Below are 17,742 nucleotides of genomic sequence, written 5' to 3' on the forward strand. Positions count from 1 at the left end.
CAAGCTTAAGTCTCATTATAAAATGTCAATTGCATTTCAGTCTTGAAAAAGAAAAATCTGACTCCAGTTTTGTCAACGTGTCAAGTTCTGCCACATAAACCCAGCACTCCACATAGTCAAATTGGTAGGAGTTATGGTCCAGAGAAGGCCAGTCATACCCAAAGATGTCAAATCCATGCAAACACTAGGTTGGATTGTGGGAATTAATTATTGATAAAGCCCACTGTAAAAAGTTGTTTGCTAAGATACTATAGGTGAAAAGAAAGATGTTTACTGGGAACAAGAAGGGGAAAATCTTTTTTATTTAATACATGCCAAAATTCCCTTGGTGAGGTACCAGGCAAAGGGATATTGTGGGGGTGGATTGTAGGTCACTAGGCAGAGGAATAAATATATATATATTTATATATATATATATATATAGTCCTCCTGTAATCCTTAGTAATCCTCCATCATGACATCAATCATTAGTCTAGATATAAGAAGAGTCCATATAGTTATACATAATGTTTCCCAGGGAATAAGAAGCCCCAGATTCATGATAAAAATTTTAACAGCAATCTTTTGTATAAATTATGGCCACATTATAATGTTTTGTGGACTTCTATTCCCTATAGGTTTAAGATTACTAATTAGAGTGGCTGTTGTGGCCAGCACCAAGTCCAAAGGACCTCATTTTCCCGTGTTTGTGTTTGTATGATCTGAGGCATAAACAACAACAAACTATTATTATTACTGCTATTAGTCTGTCAAGTGGCCAGCCCTTTAGTGCTTGCATGGGCCCTTTCATTAGCATTTCAATAGGATCTGGGCCTGCAGCTCCTGGTGTAGAGTGAGTAAGGGCCTGATACAATCTTTTAGTTCATTGTTACAGGGCTTTCTTATCATCTTTCAAATGTTTCTTTAAAAGGCCATTCATTCTTTCTATAAGACCTATGACTGTGAGGTTATAGGGTTGACAAAAAGACTGCATTACATAATAGTTCATATCTTATGCTTGAGTCATTTGTTCCATAAAAGGAGTTCCCTAATCAATGTCTATTTGCGTAGGTATCCTATAGAGGTTTCTTACATTTTCTAGGCAGTGTATGGTTGCTAGCTGACTAACTCTCCCCACCAGAAACACTAATAGAAGCCCTGTGTCAGTGTCTGTCAAGGTGAATGCATACCTTGCCCTTTCTAAGAGCAGAATAGGGCTGATGTCGTCTACTTACTGCAAAATCACTGGAACTGTGTTCAGCTGATGTTTCACATTTGGTAGGGTAATTGGTGTGGTCATCACAGGGAGCATGATGATAACTCCCATGTGATGTTTACTGTTTGTTGGTGCCTGTTGGATATCTGGAATTGCTGGGCTAAATGCCATAAGGTTTGATTCTCTCAGTGTCTACTCTTTCAATGAAGTCACTTGGCCATTTCTTGGGCTCCAGATTTGAGTGAGAGCATCTGCCTCAATATTCTCAGTTAGTGTGTTAGGAGCATGGGCAGGGACAAGATAAACAGCTGCTATTCCTCCCTGGCAGACATCCCTGGTGTCTTGCTACAGATCTCATCCACATAGGGAGTGAGCTATGGCTGTCCATTGTTCTTGTTTCGAGGTTACCACACAGACCATGAGGCCTTTGTAAATAGCCAGCTATCAATACAGATAGTTAGCATTTCCCCTGCACTATTACCATCCATACAACTCTTAATTAAGCCCATTGATTGCTTTGCATAGTGCCCGTCTCCCACCACATACTCTCAGTACTGGGTTGCATCCCCATGGTTGTCCACGTGGAGGACTGCCCACAAGAAGTTCTATTAGTACCCCAAGCAAACTTGGGAATTATCCTTGTGCACTCTATAGTGTGTAGCTCAATAGCTATTTCAGGTGTGGCAATTTTAGTTGTTGAATCATCTAAATATGACATTGTTCCTAAAATCAAGGCATCTTGACCCTAAGAGTACTGAAAACACTGCACTGCAACAAATAAGCTTTCCACTTTGTTAATTTCCACTTAGTTTTGAACTGCCAGAGTGTGGCTGTACTGACCAAGTAGGTAATCTACTCCTGTATAAGGAGGGCAGTCATCAAGTTAATGTGACATTTCTATGTTAAACCTTCTACTCATAATAGAACATTTTATACAGTACACATTCGCTTTTTAAAGGGGCCGTATCTTAATTCTGCCCCATTCCATATTTCTAACCAAAATCCTAGGGGTCCTCATTCAGAATGTTGCCTTTGCCACAAACCCTACCTAAATTTAATTTCAGGGCTAGCTGCATCCAATTCACAGGACAAATCAGGATCTACACCTCTTAGGGTTTGTATCTCTATGATTGCCCTTTCTGCTTTTTCAAAAACAGCTTGCTGAAGGTCATCCTATTCCCAAGTATGATTTTTGTAATTAGCATATGCAATGTTTATAATATTTTAGCTAATTTGGGAATGAAAAGTTTCTGTTTAAGTTCATTAAAGCTGCTGGAATACAATGTGCCAAAAATAGAATGGCTTTTAAAAGGGGAATTTATTAAGTTTGAAGTTTATCATTCTAAGGCCATAGAAATATCCAAAATAAAGAATGCAGAGAAAGGTACCTAAACACCAAAGAAAGAAACAAAGACCTTCATGGTCTCTCTCTCTGCTGAGAAGACATATAATGGCATCTGTTAGCTTTCTCTAATGGCTTTTTCAAACACTTTCCCTGGGGGTATTTTCTTTCTGCATCTCAAAAGGTCTCTGGCTGTGTTGGCTTCACTGACTCTCAAGCTTTTTCCAAAATAGTTCCCTCTTAAAGGGGACCATTAAGTAACCTCACCTTGAATGAGTGGAGACATGACCATGGAAACTACCTAATCAACAGGTACTACCCACAATTGGGTGGGTCATATCTGCATGGAAACATTAAAAAAATTCCTAGCAATGTTGAATGAGAATTAAAGAACAAGGCCTTTCTGAGGCACACACCAGTTTCCAACTGGCACAGTATTCAATAGTAATAGTCCTAGAAAGACCATTAATTTCTTTGGCATATGTATCATAGGAAAACACTGTACCTTATCAATTACTGAATAAGGAGTAGTCTTTGTCTTACTGACCATACAACAACCAACAATTTGACAAAGCAGCCAAGACCTTGCAGCTTGTAGTTGATTGCCCTTTCCTGACTCTCAAGATGAGATAATAAGGATTCTGATACCACTTTTAGTTCTGAAAGGGAATCATCAGTTAATGTAAAATCAATATAATGAAATAAAGTCACAAATTTATGTTTCTCTTAGTTGGTCAAGTTTTTTGTTACTAAGCTGTTGCAAATGATTGTTCTATGTAGATAGCTTTATGGGAGTATGGTGTAAGCCCTCTGTTGTTCTACTGAGGTGAAGGTGAAAGCAGGTTGACTTGCTTTATCTAACATTATATAGAAGAAAGAATTAGCTAAATGTAAAACAAAATGATAATGACATAAATGAGTATTCATTTCTTGTAGTAAAGTGGAAATATTTGGAAGAATCTAGAGAAGTGGAGAAAAATGGCAGCGTACAGATGTGTTGAATTTAGTTCTGTCTCTAGGGCAGCTAAATAAATTGCCAGGAACAGTCTGGAACAGTTTGAGGGACTCATGTGACTGGACAAACAATGAGCACAAGTTTGTGATGGGTAGAAGGGCCAAGATGACAGTAAAGAACTATAAATTTCCCAAGCTGTGGAGACTGGCACCACTCCCTCACTGGTATGGCAGACTGTTTTGGAGTTACCATCACATGGGAAAATGAAGCAGGTCTATTAGGAGCAAGGGAAGGTAGCTCAACCAAGCTCCAATTGCCAAATTAACAATTTTGGATGGCTGAATACAAGCTCTAAACATAGATAAACCTGGAGCAAGCATGAAATGAACCTGGAGGTTTCTCCAGCATAGAGAAGACATGGAGCTGGTGAAAAAATAAGCTGGGGCTTTTGGAGTTTTTTTTACTTCAGAAAACTGCTGTGCCTCAAGGAAATAGGCACACAGAGCTGGATAACAACTTGGCTCTTGATTGGAAAACCTGGAGGATTACAGTCTGGCTCTGAAATGGACTTTTTCTGTATCTCTCTCTTTTTTTTTTATTTTTTAATTTTTGAATAAAGCTTCAGGCATTCTCAGGTTTCAGCACTGCCCCAGGAAATGACAGTGTTAAAGTGTGTCTGAGAGATAAAGTAGCTGGTCATATGAAGGGAATAATTCCCTTAAGAGTGTGTCTTCCCCATGAAAAGTGGGAGGCAGGGCCCAGCACACATGGCTAGTCTCATTCGTAGAATTCAGACCCAAGGGACTGTAAAATAGAAACGGTTTAGGCTGATCTTTTCCTTGAGTTTCTGTCTCAACCATGCCTTTGGTAAGGATGGGGTCTGTGTAGAATTAAAGGCACCACATCATTTTATGCTAGTTGGGAACTTGGAGCTGATAAGCACCACCCTTTGGGCAGTATAGGAAAAACAGATTCAACAAAGCCTATCAGGAAAGGCTAGCAGTATGCTGGGTCTCATCCTCATGGAAACTTGATACTGATTATACTCTCCTCCTTAGACCTGAACCCATCTGATGTGGGAAAATCTGATTAGAGTTTATTTTAGCTGGCAGAGCAAGAACCAGAAAAACAAGAGTGGAAAAGCTTTGAAGATTTAAATAAAAGTTATACTAGGGTTCTAGAATAAGTTGAACTGAATGATAAAGAATAGAAATAGACCAAAGTCAACCAACAAGAAAACTCTAGGTGAAAGAGCAAAAATGATCTGCAGAATAAACTAATGAAGGAAATCAAATTGCTTAGGCACCAGCAAAAATTTCAAGTCATACTAGGAAACATGAAGATATGGTCAAGTGAAAGGAAGAAACATTTCCATTGAGATTCAGGAGTTGAAATAATTACTTAAAGATGTTCAAACAATTCTTCTAATCAAAAAAATCATAGCATTGAATTGAAGAAAACTATGGAAAAAAGTTGAAGGGTATAAAGACATTGGGTGGTGATGAAGAATAACTTGAAAGCTTGAAAAATACAAATGGAAGAACTAATGGAAATGAAATGCACAATAGAAGAGATGAAAACACAATGGAGACATGCATAAGAAGATCTGGGGAGACAGAAGGAGGGATTAGTGAGCTAGAGGGCAGGACATCTGAAATTCTACAGACAGAAGAGATAGGGAAAAAAAAGAAAAATATGAGCAGGATATCAAGGAATTAAATGATAACCAAAAATTTTAAAAGGTATGTCTTATGCATGTGCCATAAAGGAAAGAGAATATAAAAGGGGCAAAAAGAATAATAGAGGAAATAATCACTGAAAATTTCCAAACTCTTATGAAAGATGTGAAATTACTGATCCAAGAAATGCAGTGTATCCCAAACAGAATAGATCTGAATAAACCCACTCTACCACATACCAGGGAAGCATGATATGATCATGTGTTAATTTCTCAGCTGAAATCATGGAGGAGACAAAGCCGTAGTATTATATATTTAAGATACTAAAAGGAAAAAAACTGCCAACCCAAAATTCTATAGCTAGCAAAACTGTCATTCACAAATAAGAGACAGTTTAAAATATATTCAGACAAGCCAACACTGAGAGTTGTGGGTTTGTGGACAAGAGACCAGCTCTTTACAAGAAATACTTAAAGGAAAAGTACAGATAGATAGGAAAAAAACAGGTGAGAGAGGATTGGAGAATAGTGTAGACATGAAGACTTTCCAGAAGATAAAACAGAATAAAGTCATGAAGCATGCTAAAATATGGTGTGGGAATAAAACTGTTGAAAAATAAAGAGTAAAATGCAAATGCTTGGGAAAATGTGGGATGAGAGAAGTACCTATTCACTGTTGTTAGTAAATAAGAATGATACAGCTCCTGAGGAGGGCAGAGTGGTGATTCTTCAGGAGACAAAGTATTTGGTAACCATATGTTTTAGTTTGCTAAATCTGCTGGAATGCAACATACCAGAAATGAACTGGTTGTTTTTTAAAAAGAGGATTTATTAAGTTACCAGTTTGCAATTCTAAGGCCATAAAAATGTCCAAATTAAGGCATCAAAAAGAGGACACCTTCATTGAAGAAAGCTAATTCCCATCTGAGATTTCTCTATCACATGGAAAGTCACCTGGCAACATCTGCTGGCCTTTGCACCCAGGTTTTGTTGCTTTCAGCTCCTGGCTTCAGTGGCCTCCGCTCTGAGCTTTTGTCCATCTTCAAGCATCGCTCTTAAAGGACTCCAGGAAACTAATCTAGATCCAGATTGAATGAGTGGAGCCATGCCTCAATGGAAATAATGTAATCAGAAGACACACTCACATTTGGATGTGTCACAACTCCATGAAACAACCTAATCAAAATTTCCCACCATCCAGTATTATATCAGGATTAAAAGAGCATGATTTGGGGGCAAGAAAGTAGCATATTGAAGTGTGGAATTTAGTTCATCTTTCAGAACAGCTAGTAAATAGCCAAGAATGGTACAAAGCACCTGCTGGGGGAACACCAGTGCCTAGACATACACAGAACACCAGTCTGGATCAGGTGGAATGGCTGTAATCCCGCAAAGAACTGTAACTCCCTTGAGCTGCAGAGATGAGGGCCTCTCCCTAATGGACATGACAGATTGCTTCCTGAGGGGAAAGGAAATAGACTTTACTAGTAGCAAGCTCAACCAAGGTCCAATTGAGGATGTTAATTAACAAATTCTGACTACTGAATACAGGCCTTCAGCACAGATATACCTAAAATAAGCACTAAAGGAACTAGGAGTATTTCTGCAGCAGAATGGAAGTGGGGTTGATGGAAAAAAAATAGAGATTTTTTTTTAGTTGGACAATGTAAAATACTGGAAAAGGGCTGAACCCCCAAAAAAGGGGGCACATACTGCCTAGAGCTATAGAGAGTCATGTACCAAATGAAGCTCTTGATTGATGAACATGAGGAGCAGGGATCTGGCTCTAAAGTCTTGTTTTACTTGTTTTTTACTCCTTAAACAGCTCAGTAGATAGAATTACAAGCACTCTCAGGCTCACAGCACTTCCAGGCAAAGGCAAAATTAAGCCTGTCTGAAAGTCAAAGAAATCAGTCAGATGAAGGGGTTAATTCTCTAAAGTGTGTATCTTCCCCATGAAAAGCTGGGGGCAGGGCCCAGCTCAAGTGGAATCACTCCTTCAAGTAATCCTGGCCCCAGGAAATGGAGAAGAGAAGCAATCAAACCCCTCCTAATACCTCACTTCTGTCTCCACCATGTCCCTGGCAGGTAGAATCTGCTAAAATTACAGACACTGCACCACTTTAACTTTGTGGGAAGCCATGGGCAGAAAAGTGCCACATGCTAGGCAGGATAGAAAAAGCACAGAGTCTAGAAGCTCTATAGTAAATTGTGACAACCTGCAGGATGCTGGCTACACATTCCTTCTGAGAAATGGGCCTGTCTCATCTGTGAAAATGTGACTGGGACCTATAATATTAGAGGAGACCCTACTCGAAATATGAAAAATAAAACTCCATATAGGCAGAGTAAGGAATAGAAAAAGAAGAACTGAAAATTTTGATCAGTTAAACAAAAGCGATGGTAGAGGTCTAGAATAAGTTAAACTGAATGCCAAACAGATAGAGAAGAAAGCCATCCCTCAAGAAAACCCTAGATAAAAGAGTGAAAACACCCTCCAGAATAAACTAATTAGGAAAATCAAATGCTTGGATGCCAGCAAAAAACAATGAGTCATACTAGGAAAATAGAAGATATAGCCCAGGCAAAGGAACAAACCAACACTTCAAATGAGATATAGGATTTGAAACAACTAACTCAGGATGTCTAAATAGACATAAAAAAACTCATCAAAATTCAAATCAACAAGTTGAGGGAGGATATAAAGAAGATATTGGGCAAACAAAAAGAACTCAAAAGTTTGAAAAAACAATTCATAGAACTTATGGGAATAAAAAACATAATAGAAAATATGAAAAAAATGGAAACCTACAAGAAGAGATTTGAAGGGGCAGAATAAAGGATTAGTGGACTAGAGGACTGGACATCTGAAATCCAATACATGAAAGAAAATATAGGGAAAGAATAGAAAAATATGAACAGGTTCTCAGAGAATTGAATGATAACATGAGGAGCACAAATACATATGTCGTGAGTGTCCCAGGAGAAGAGAAGGGAAAAGGAGGAGAAAGTAATGAAGGAAACAATAACTGAAAAATTTCCATCTCTTATAAAACACATAAAATTAAAGATCCAAAAAGTGCAGAATACCCCAAACAGAATAGATCCAAATAACATACTCCAATACACTTACTAATCAGATTATCAAATGTCAAAGACAATGAGATGTTGGAAAGCAATCTATCACATACAAAGAAAGCTCAATAAGACTGTGTGTGGATTTCTCAGCAGAAACAATGGAGGCAAGAAGGCAGTGGTATGATATATTTAATATTATAAAAGAGAAAAACTGCCAACCAAGAATTTTATACTTGGTAAAATCATCCTTAAAAATTTAGGGGGGGATTAAAATATTTTCCAACAAACTATCACAGAGAATTTGTGCTAATAGATGGACTCTGAAAGAAACACTAAAGGGATCACTATGTGTAGAAAGGAAAAGAGAGGAGAAAGAGGTCTCAAGAAGCCAAAAGACAAAATGGTAGAAGAAATTATTGTCTTTACAGTAATGACATTAAATAATAGATTAACCTCCCCAATTAAAAGACATAGATTGGCAGAATGGATTAAAAACAGGACACACCTATATGCTTTCTATAGGAGATTCACTTTAGACCCAAGGACAAAAACAGATTGAAAAGGAAAGTTTGGGAAAAGATATTTCATTAAAACAACAATCAAAAAAGAGCAAGAGTAGTTATAACCAACAAATTAGACCTGAAATGTAAGATAATTAAAAGAGACATAGAAGGGCACTATGTATTAATAAAAGGAACAATTCAACAAGAAGTCATAACAGACATAAATATTTATGCACTGAGTCACAGTGTTCCAAAATGCATAAGGCAAACACTGAAGGTAGAAATAGACACATTTAAACATAACAGTTGGAGACTTCAATACCCAACACTCATCAATGAATAGAATATTTAGACAGAGAATTGATAAGGAATGAGATTTTGAATAATATGACTAATGAACTAAATTGAACAGACATTAACAAAACAACACCACAACAGCAGAATACACACTTTTTCTCAAGTGCTCATGGATCGTCCTTCAGGAAAAACCGTATGCTGGGTCACAAAGCAATTTTCAATAAATTTAAAAAGATTGAAATTGAATGAAAGACTTTTTAAGATCATAATGGGATGAAGATGGAAATCAATAACAGGCAAAGGGCCAGAAAATCCACAAATACATGGGGACTAAAAAACACACTCTTAAACAACCAATGGGTCAAGGAAGAAATTACCAAAAAATCAGTAAATATCTCAAGGCAAAATGAAAATACAACATATCAAAATTTATGAGATGCAACAAAGAAAATGCTGAGATGGAAATTTATTGCTTTAAATGCCTATGTTAAAAAAGAGAAAAAAGTAAAATCAAGGAGTTAACAGTTCACTGGGAATGACTAGAGAAAGAACAGCAGACTAACCTCAAAGCAAACTAAAGGAAAAGAAATAAGGAAGATTAGAGAAGAAATAAATGAAATTGAGAATATGAAAATAATTGAGAATATCAACAAAACCAGAAATTGGTTCTCTGAGAAAGTCAATAAAACTGATGAACCCCTAGCTAGGTTGACAAAAAAAGAGAAGATGCAAATAAATAAAATCAGAAATGAAAGAGGACACATAAATGAACCCACAGAAATAAAGTTGGTATTGAGAGGATATTATAGAACAACTATATGATAATAAACTAGACAAGGTAGATGAAATGTACAATTTCCTAGAAAGGCATGTACATCCAACACTGACTCAAGGAGAAGTAGATGACTTTAGCAAACCAATTATAAGAAGTGAAATTGAGTCAGTGATAATGAAGCTCCCCAAAAAGAAAAGCCCATGACAAGATGGTCACACATGTGAATTCCACCAAGCAGGCAAGAAAGAATTAGCACCAATCCTGCTCAAAGTCTTAAAAAACATTGAGGAGGAGGAACAGCTAGCTAACTTGTAGGAGCAAGGGTTAATGGAAGACCTGCAGAATTTATTGGGAGTAGCTGGCTTCAGAGTGGTGTGGGCAGTAAACTGTGGAGACTGTTATCTGCTTAATTGAAGGACAGTCTGAGAGGGAGAGAATGTTTGTTTTTTCTTAAAACCCAAGGTCTTTTTGGCTATCTCTTATATGTAGGGAGTGAAATACTGAAAAATAACCACTTTACTTTTTCATGAAATGCATGCATGCTTTTTGTCACATAAACCCTGCAGTATATAAGCAGGAACTAGTTAAGAATAAAGTTGTCTGTTGTATTTATTGCTAAGATTCAGACCTCCTGATCCCATCTGTCTTTCTCATCATTCCTTAATATCCTTCGTGCTCCATCTCATAGGAAGCAACACTAACTCGTTCTATAAAAGAACAGCAAACAAATACCAAAGCCAGAAGTATATACTGCAAGAAAAAAATTACTGACAAATCCCTTATGAATCTAGATGCAAAATATTCAACAAAATACTTGTCTATCAAATTCAACAGCACATTAAAATAATTATACACCATGACCAAGTGGAGTTTATTCCAGTTATACAAGGCAGGTTCAATATAAGAAAATCAAATAATGCAGTACACTATATCAACAGATCAAAGCAGATAAACCACATGATAATCTCAATTGATGCATAAAATACATTTAACAAAATTCAACATCCTTTCATGATGAAATCACTACAAAGGATAGGAATAGAAAGAAAATTCCTCAACATTATAAAGGGACTAAAGAATAACCCACAGCTAACATCATCCTCAATAGGGAAAGACTGAAATCTTTCCCTCTAAGATAAGGAACAAAACAAGGATTCCCACTGTCACCACTGTTATTCAATGTTGTGCTAGAAGTTCTAGCCAGAGAAGTTAGACAAGGAAAAGAAATAAAAGGCATCCAAATTGGAAAGGAAGAAGTAAAATTCACAGTGTTTGCAGATGGCATTAAAAAAAAAAAAACTCACAGCAAAACTACTTGAGCTAATAAATGAGTACAGCAAAGTGCAGGGTACAAGATCAATACACAAAAATGTGTTGTCTCTGTAGACTAGTGGTGAGCAATCTGAAGAGGAAATCAAAATAAAATTTCCATTTACAATAGACCCCAAAAGAATAAAATATTTAGGAATAAATTTTAATAAGGATACAAAAAATCTATGCACAGAAAACTACAGGGAACAGCTCAAAGAAATCATGGGAGACCTAAATAAATGGAAGGGCATTCCACATTCATGGGTCATAAGACTAGCTGTAATTTAGATGTTAATTCTACCCAAATTGATTTATACCTTCAATGCAATACCAATTAAAATCCCAACAACTGGGGGTGCAAGGGTAGTTCAGTGATTAGAATTCTCACCTACCATGTGGAGACTCAGCTTCAATTCCCATCTATGCACTTTGCAAAGTACAATGAAGCAAGCAAACTAAACAAACAAAACATTTAACAAATTGTGTTACAATAACAGGACACTCACATGGAAAAATAATGAAATGTGACCCCACCATACAGCATACTATATGTATGTATTTATATATATATATATATGTTTCTAATAACTTATTCTACAGAAATAGAAAAGCCAATAGCCAAATTTATTTGGGAGGACATGGTGTCTCAAATAACTAAAAATATCTTCAGAAAGAAAAATGAAGTGGAAGGTCTCACACTATCTGAACTTAAAGCATATTATGAAGCTACAGTGGTCAAAACAGCATGTTACTGACATAAAGATAGATATACTGAACAATTCAGTGTTCAGAAACACACCCTCTGATCTATGCACAATTAATCTTTGATAAGGTACTCAAGCCAATTCACCTGGGAGAGAGCAGCCCCTTCAATAAATTGTTCGCAGAACTAGATATTCACATGCAAAAGAATGAAGGAAGATCCATATCTCACATCCTATACAAAAATTAACTCAAAATGGATCAAATACCTAAACATTAGTTGTAAGACCATAAAAAGTCTGTTAGAAGAAAATGTAGGGAAATACATTTAAAAATCTTGTAACAGGAGGTGGTTTCATAGGCTTCACACCCAAAGCACGAGCATTGAAAAAATGAAATAAACAAATGAGATCTCCTCAAAATGAAATACTTTTGTGCAACAAAGAGCTATCAGGAAAGTAAAAAAAATCAGTCTATGCATTGGGAGACAATATTTGGAAATATCATATAGAATAAGGGTTTGGTATTCAGAATATATAAAGAGATCCTTAAACTCAACAACAGAAAGACAAACAATCCAATTAAGGATAGGGCAAAAACATGAATAGGCACGTTTCAGAAGAAGAAATACAAATAGCTAAATGGCACCAATAAGCTATCATCTTTTGCCCACTAGAAGGACAATTATGAAAAAAAAAAACAAACAGAAAATGAGAAGTTCTGTAGAGGATGTGGGAAAAGAGACACATTTATCCACTGTTGGTAGAAATGTAAAATGGTGCCAGAACTCTGGAAGTCAATTTGGTGGTTCCTCAGGAAGCTAAGTACAGAATTGCCATAAAATCCAGTGATCCTATTACTAGGTATTTATTCAGAGGAACTGAAAGCATGGACACAAATGAACATGTATACATTGATGTGTATAGCAGTATTATTTACAATTGCCAAGAGATGGAAACAGCTCAAATGTCCATCAATGAATGAGTAGCTAGCAACCTGTGCACTATACATTTAATGGAATATTACACAACTGTAAGGCAGAATAAAGTCCTTAAGCATGTAGCAATGTGAATGAACCTTGGGGACATTATGCTGAGTTAAATTAGCCAGAAACAAAAGGAAAAACTCTGTATAGTCTCATTAGTATGAGCTAATTTAATGAATAGACTTTGAGAGTTGACATTAAGAACAGAGTTTAACAGGATTTAGAAATAAGGTAGAGATTAGGCATTTGGTGCTGAAGGATGATAGATTGTGCTACAGGGCTGATTGTAAAAATTCAGAAATAGATAGCACAGTACTACCTGTTTGTAGCATAATAATATGAGTAAATTGAACAAAGTTCAATGTGAGTAAAATTGAGGGAGATGGCCTGGGGGCATGCATGAAAGCAGAAAGAAAGATGGAGGATAAAGATTGAGATGTTATAACTTAGGAATGCCTAAGGTGTACAATGGTGGTGATTAAATGTACAAATAAAAAAACCTTTTAGCATGAGGGAGAACAAATGAATATCAACATTGCAAGGTTTTGGAAATGGATGTTATACAGGAAAAAGTACAATCAATGTAAGTTACAGGCTATAGTAAACCATTTTGTAATATGCTTCCACTGAATGTAACAAAGGTATTATACCAAAACTAAATGTCAACACTAGAGGAGGAGGCATGTGGGAAGGGATGGATTCTTTGCGGAAGAAAATGAAGTCTTCATATAAGATGTGGTGGTGAAGCTATGTCTATTTATTTAGGTTGGATTGTATGATGTGAAAATAAAACTGTTTAAAAATGAGCAGAGCAGGCCGGCCATGGTGGCTCAGCAGGTAGAGTTCTCGCCTGCCATGCTGGAGACCCAGGTTCAACTCCCAGTACCTGTCCATGCAAAATAAATAAATAAATAAATAAATAATAAAGATGAACAGGGGAAAAAAAGTTCTAGGGGAAATGTAGAGAAAGAGTTCCTACTTAGGAACTATTTAAGAAGTTGAAAAAGGGATCAGACTTTGACTAGAGATATGAATGAAGCTGATCTGGATAGGACTGGGGTAGATCAGAATACAGGGTAAAGGATTATAGAATCCGTATTTTAAAACTTCAACTTCTGTGTGAGACCAAAGGGAAACATGTTTATTTGGTGCAAAATTTATATTTTGGGTAGCACATTACCTAATTTAAACCATATAGTTAGTTTAGTTGAGCACCATAAGTACATAGAATCTTGAATAGGATGTGAGATCTTGTTGATTTATTCAGGTTAATGTGATGTCCTGATATATCTTATAGTAATTTCGGCAGTGAACAATGAAGTATTTGCAATGTCCCCTTGGGAGACTGGGGAGAAAGGAGGAAATACTCAACTTCCCTGTTTATAGAATTCCTGACATTCTCAGGAGCAGCAGGGACAATAAATACAATAGGCTACACCCTCTTCTTTGTGGTTTGCCTTTATTAAACTTATTCCTGCAAAGTATAGGCTAAGCATATTTATAATTATGCCTAAGAGTAACCCCTAGAGAAGCTCTGGGAAGATGACAGAATAGGATAGATTGAGTTCAGCCCTACCTCAAGGAAAAGCAGATACTGTGCAAATTTAAGGGACACCCAAATCAATAGGGCAAGTCCTTGATATTGAGGCTTACTCTTACGAAGCTTACATAGGTTGTGGAGAAGCTTAGCTAACTTATGTCCTAAATGCCTAAATTATAAAAACAACACAGAGCAAAAATTGAGGACTTAACTGCTCACCGGGAGAACTTGAGATAGAACAGCAAACTAACCCCAAAACAAATAGAAGAAGAGAAATAACAAGATTAAAGCAGAGTTAAATGAATGGGGGAATGAAAGAACAATATAAAAAAACAATAAAACCAAAAATTGATTCTTTGAGAAAATCAATAAAATTGATGGGCCACTAACAAGACTGGCACACATAAAAAGAGGATGAACTCAAAAAAGAAAAAGAAAGAAACAGGATGCAAATAAACAAAATCAGAAATGCAAAGGGTTGCATTACCACAGACCCTGAAGAAATAAAAAAAAAAATCATAAGAGGATACTATGAACAACTATATGCCAACAAACTAGACAACTTAGATGAAATGGGCAAATTCCTGGAAATACATAAACAGGCTACAGTGCTCAGGAAGAAATAGAAGATCTCAACAAGCCAATCACAAGTAAAGAGATTCAATAGATCATCAAAAATCTTCCTACAAAGAAAAGCCCAGGGCCAGATGACTTCACAGGGGAATTTTATCGAACACTCCAAAAAGAACTAAGATCAACCCTACTCTCACTTTTCCAAAAACTGAGGAAGAGAGAACTCTACCTAACTTATTTTATGAAGCTAATAACATTCTAATACCAAAAGCAGATAAAGATGCTATGAGAAAGGAAAACTGCAGGCCAATCTTCCTAATGAATATAGATACAAAAATTCTTAGCAAAATATTAGCAAATCAAATCCAACAACATATTAAAAGAATTATACACCATGACCAAGTGGGGTTTATACCAGGAATGCAAGAGTGATTCAACACAAGAAAATCAACTAATGTACTACAGCACATTAACAAATTGAAAGGGAAAAAAATCAAACGATCATCTCAATTGATGCTGAAAAAACATTTGACAAAATTCAACATCATTTTCTAATAAAAATACTTCAAAAGATAGGAATTAAAGGTAGCATCCCCAATATGGTAGAGGGAATATATGGAAAATCAATAGTCAGCATTGTATTCAATGGAGAGAGATGGAAAGCTTTCCCCCTAAGAGCAAGAATGAGACAAGGATGCCCACTGTCACCATTATTATCCAAGATTGTGCTTGAAGTTTTTGCTACAACAATCAGACAGGGTAAAAAATTAAAAGGCATCCAGATTGGAAATCAAGACGTAAAACTTTCATTATTTTCAGTTGGCATCATACTATACTTTGAAAATCCTGAGAAATCTACAGTAGTTACTTGAGACTATTTTTCAGCAAATTCAGCAAGGTGGTGGGATATAAACTAATGTACAAAAATCAGTATCATTTCAATGCACAAGTAATCACCCAACTGTGGAGGCAATTAAGGAAAAATTCCATTCAAAACAGCAACTAAAAGAATCCAGTATTTAAGAATGAACTTAACTAAGGCACAAAGAATTTGTACACAGAAAACAGCATGACATTGCTCAAAGAAATCAAAGAAGATCTAAATAGTTGGAAAGACATTCCCTGCTCCAGATAGGAAGGCTAAATACAGTTAAGATGTCAATTCTACCTAAACTGATCTACAGATTTAATGCAGTACCAACCAAAATTTCAACAACGTACTTTGAAGACTTGGAAAAACTAATTACGACATTCACCTGGAAGAGAAAAGGACCTCAAATAGTTAAAACATTCTAAAAAACATGAAGTGGAAGGATTAACACTCTCTGGCTTTAAAAACTATTATAAATACACAGTGGTCAAAATAGCCTGGTACTGGCACAAAGGTAGAAGTATTGACGAATGGAATTGAATTGAGAGTACAGAAATAGACCACCAAATCTATGGTCAACTGATTTTTGACAAAGTCCCCAAGTCCACTGAACTGGGACAAAATAGTCTTTTCAACAAATAGGCATGGGAGAATTGGATATCAATAACCAAAAGAATGAAAGCTAACACTTTCTTCATACTCTATACTAAAATGAACTCTAAGTGGATCAAAAAACAACAATAAGAATACCACCATAAAACATCTAGAAGAAAATGTACAGAAACATCTTCAAGACCTAGCATTAGGAGGTAACTTCCTAAACTTTACACACAAAAGCGCAAGGAACAAAAGAAAAAAATAGATAAATGGGGACTCAAATTCAAATGCTTTTGTACTTCAACAGACTTTGTCAAAAAATTGAAGAGGCAGCCAATTCAATGGGAGAAAATATTTGGAAATCACATATTGAACAAATGCTTGATATCCTGGATATGTAAAGAAATCACACAACTCAACAGCAAAAGAACAAACAACCCAATTTCTGAAGAGCAAATACAGATGACTCAAAAGCATATGAAGAGATGTTCATTTTCATTGGCTATAAGGGAAAAGCAGATCAAGACTACAATGAGATACCATCTCACACCTATAAGAATGGTTTCTATTAAACAAACAGGAAACTATAAATACTGGAGAGGTTGTGGAGAAATTGGGACATTTATGCACTGCTGATGGGAATTTATAATGGTGCAGTGACTGTGGGAGACCATTTGGTGGTTCCCTAGGAAACTAAATATCGAGTTGTCTTATTACCTAGCAATAGAACTACTTGATATATACCCAGAAGACATGAAAGTAATGACATAAGCAGACATTTGCACACCTATTGTCATAGTAGCATTATTCACAATTGCCAAAAGATGGAAACAAACCAAATGCCCATCAACTGATGAATGGATCAACAAAATGTGGTATATACATATGATGAAATATTATGCAGCAGTACGATGAAATGAGGTCCTGAAGCACATGACAAGATGAAAGAGACTTGAGGACATAATTATGAATGAAATTAGCCAGACACCAAAGAATAAATACTGTATGATTCCACTTTTATGACCATGATAAAGGTAAAATCAGAGGCTTATAATACAGAATATAGGGAACTTAGAGATACATAGAAGCTAGAGATCAGTGAACAATTAGCTAATGATATTGAACTCCAATGAAATGGAATAGATAGAGTGAAGGCAGTTGTCTAGTGGGTCTATAAGTAATATTACCATATTGAAGATGAACGAGATTGAAACGGGTTATATAGACCTATATGTTCCACTGATTAACACTAGAAGTATAAATTAGTTCTTGCAGGCACTATTTCAATGGCATGATTCATGTACAAAGAGTTTTTAGGTCCAGGGTACAGGGGGGAAAAT

The sequence above is a fragment of the Tamandua tetradactyla genome, chromosome 7 (genome assembly GCF_023851605.1).
Source record: "Tamandua tetradactyla isolate mTamTet1 chromosome 7, mTamTet1.pri, whole genome shotgun sequence".
Taxonomy (NCBI): domain Eukaryota; kingdom Metazoa; phylum Chordata; class Mammalia; order Pilosa; family Myrmecophagidae; genus Tamandua; species Tamandua tetradactyla.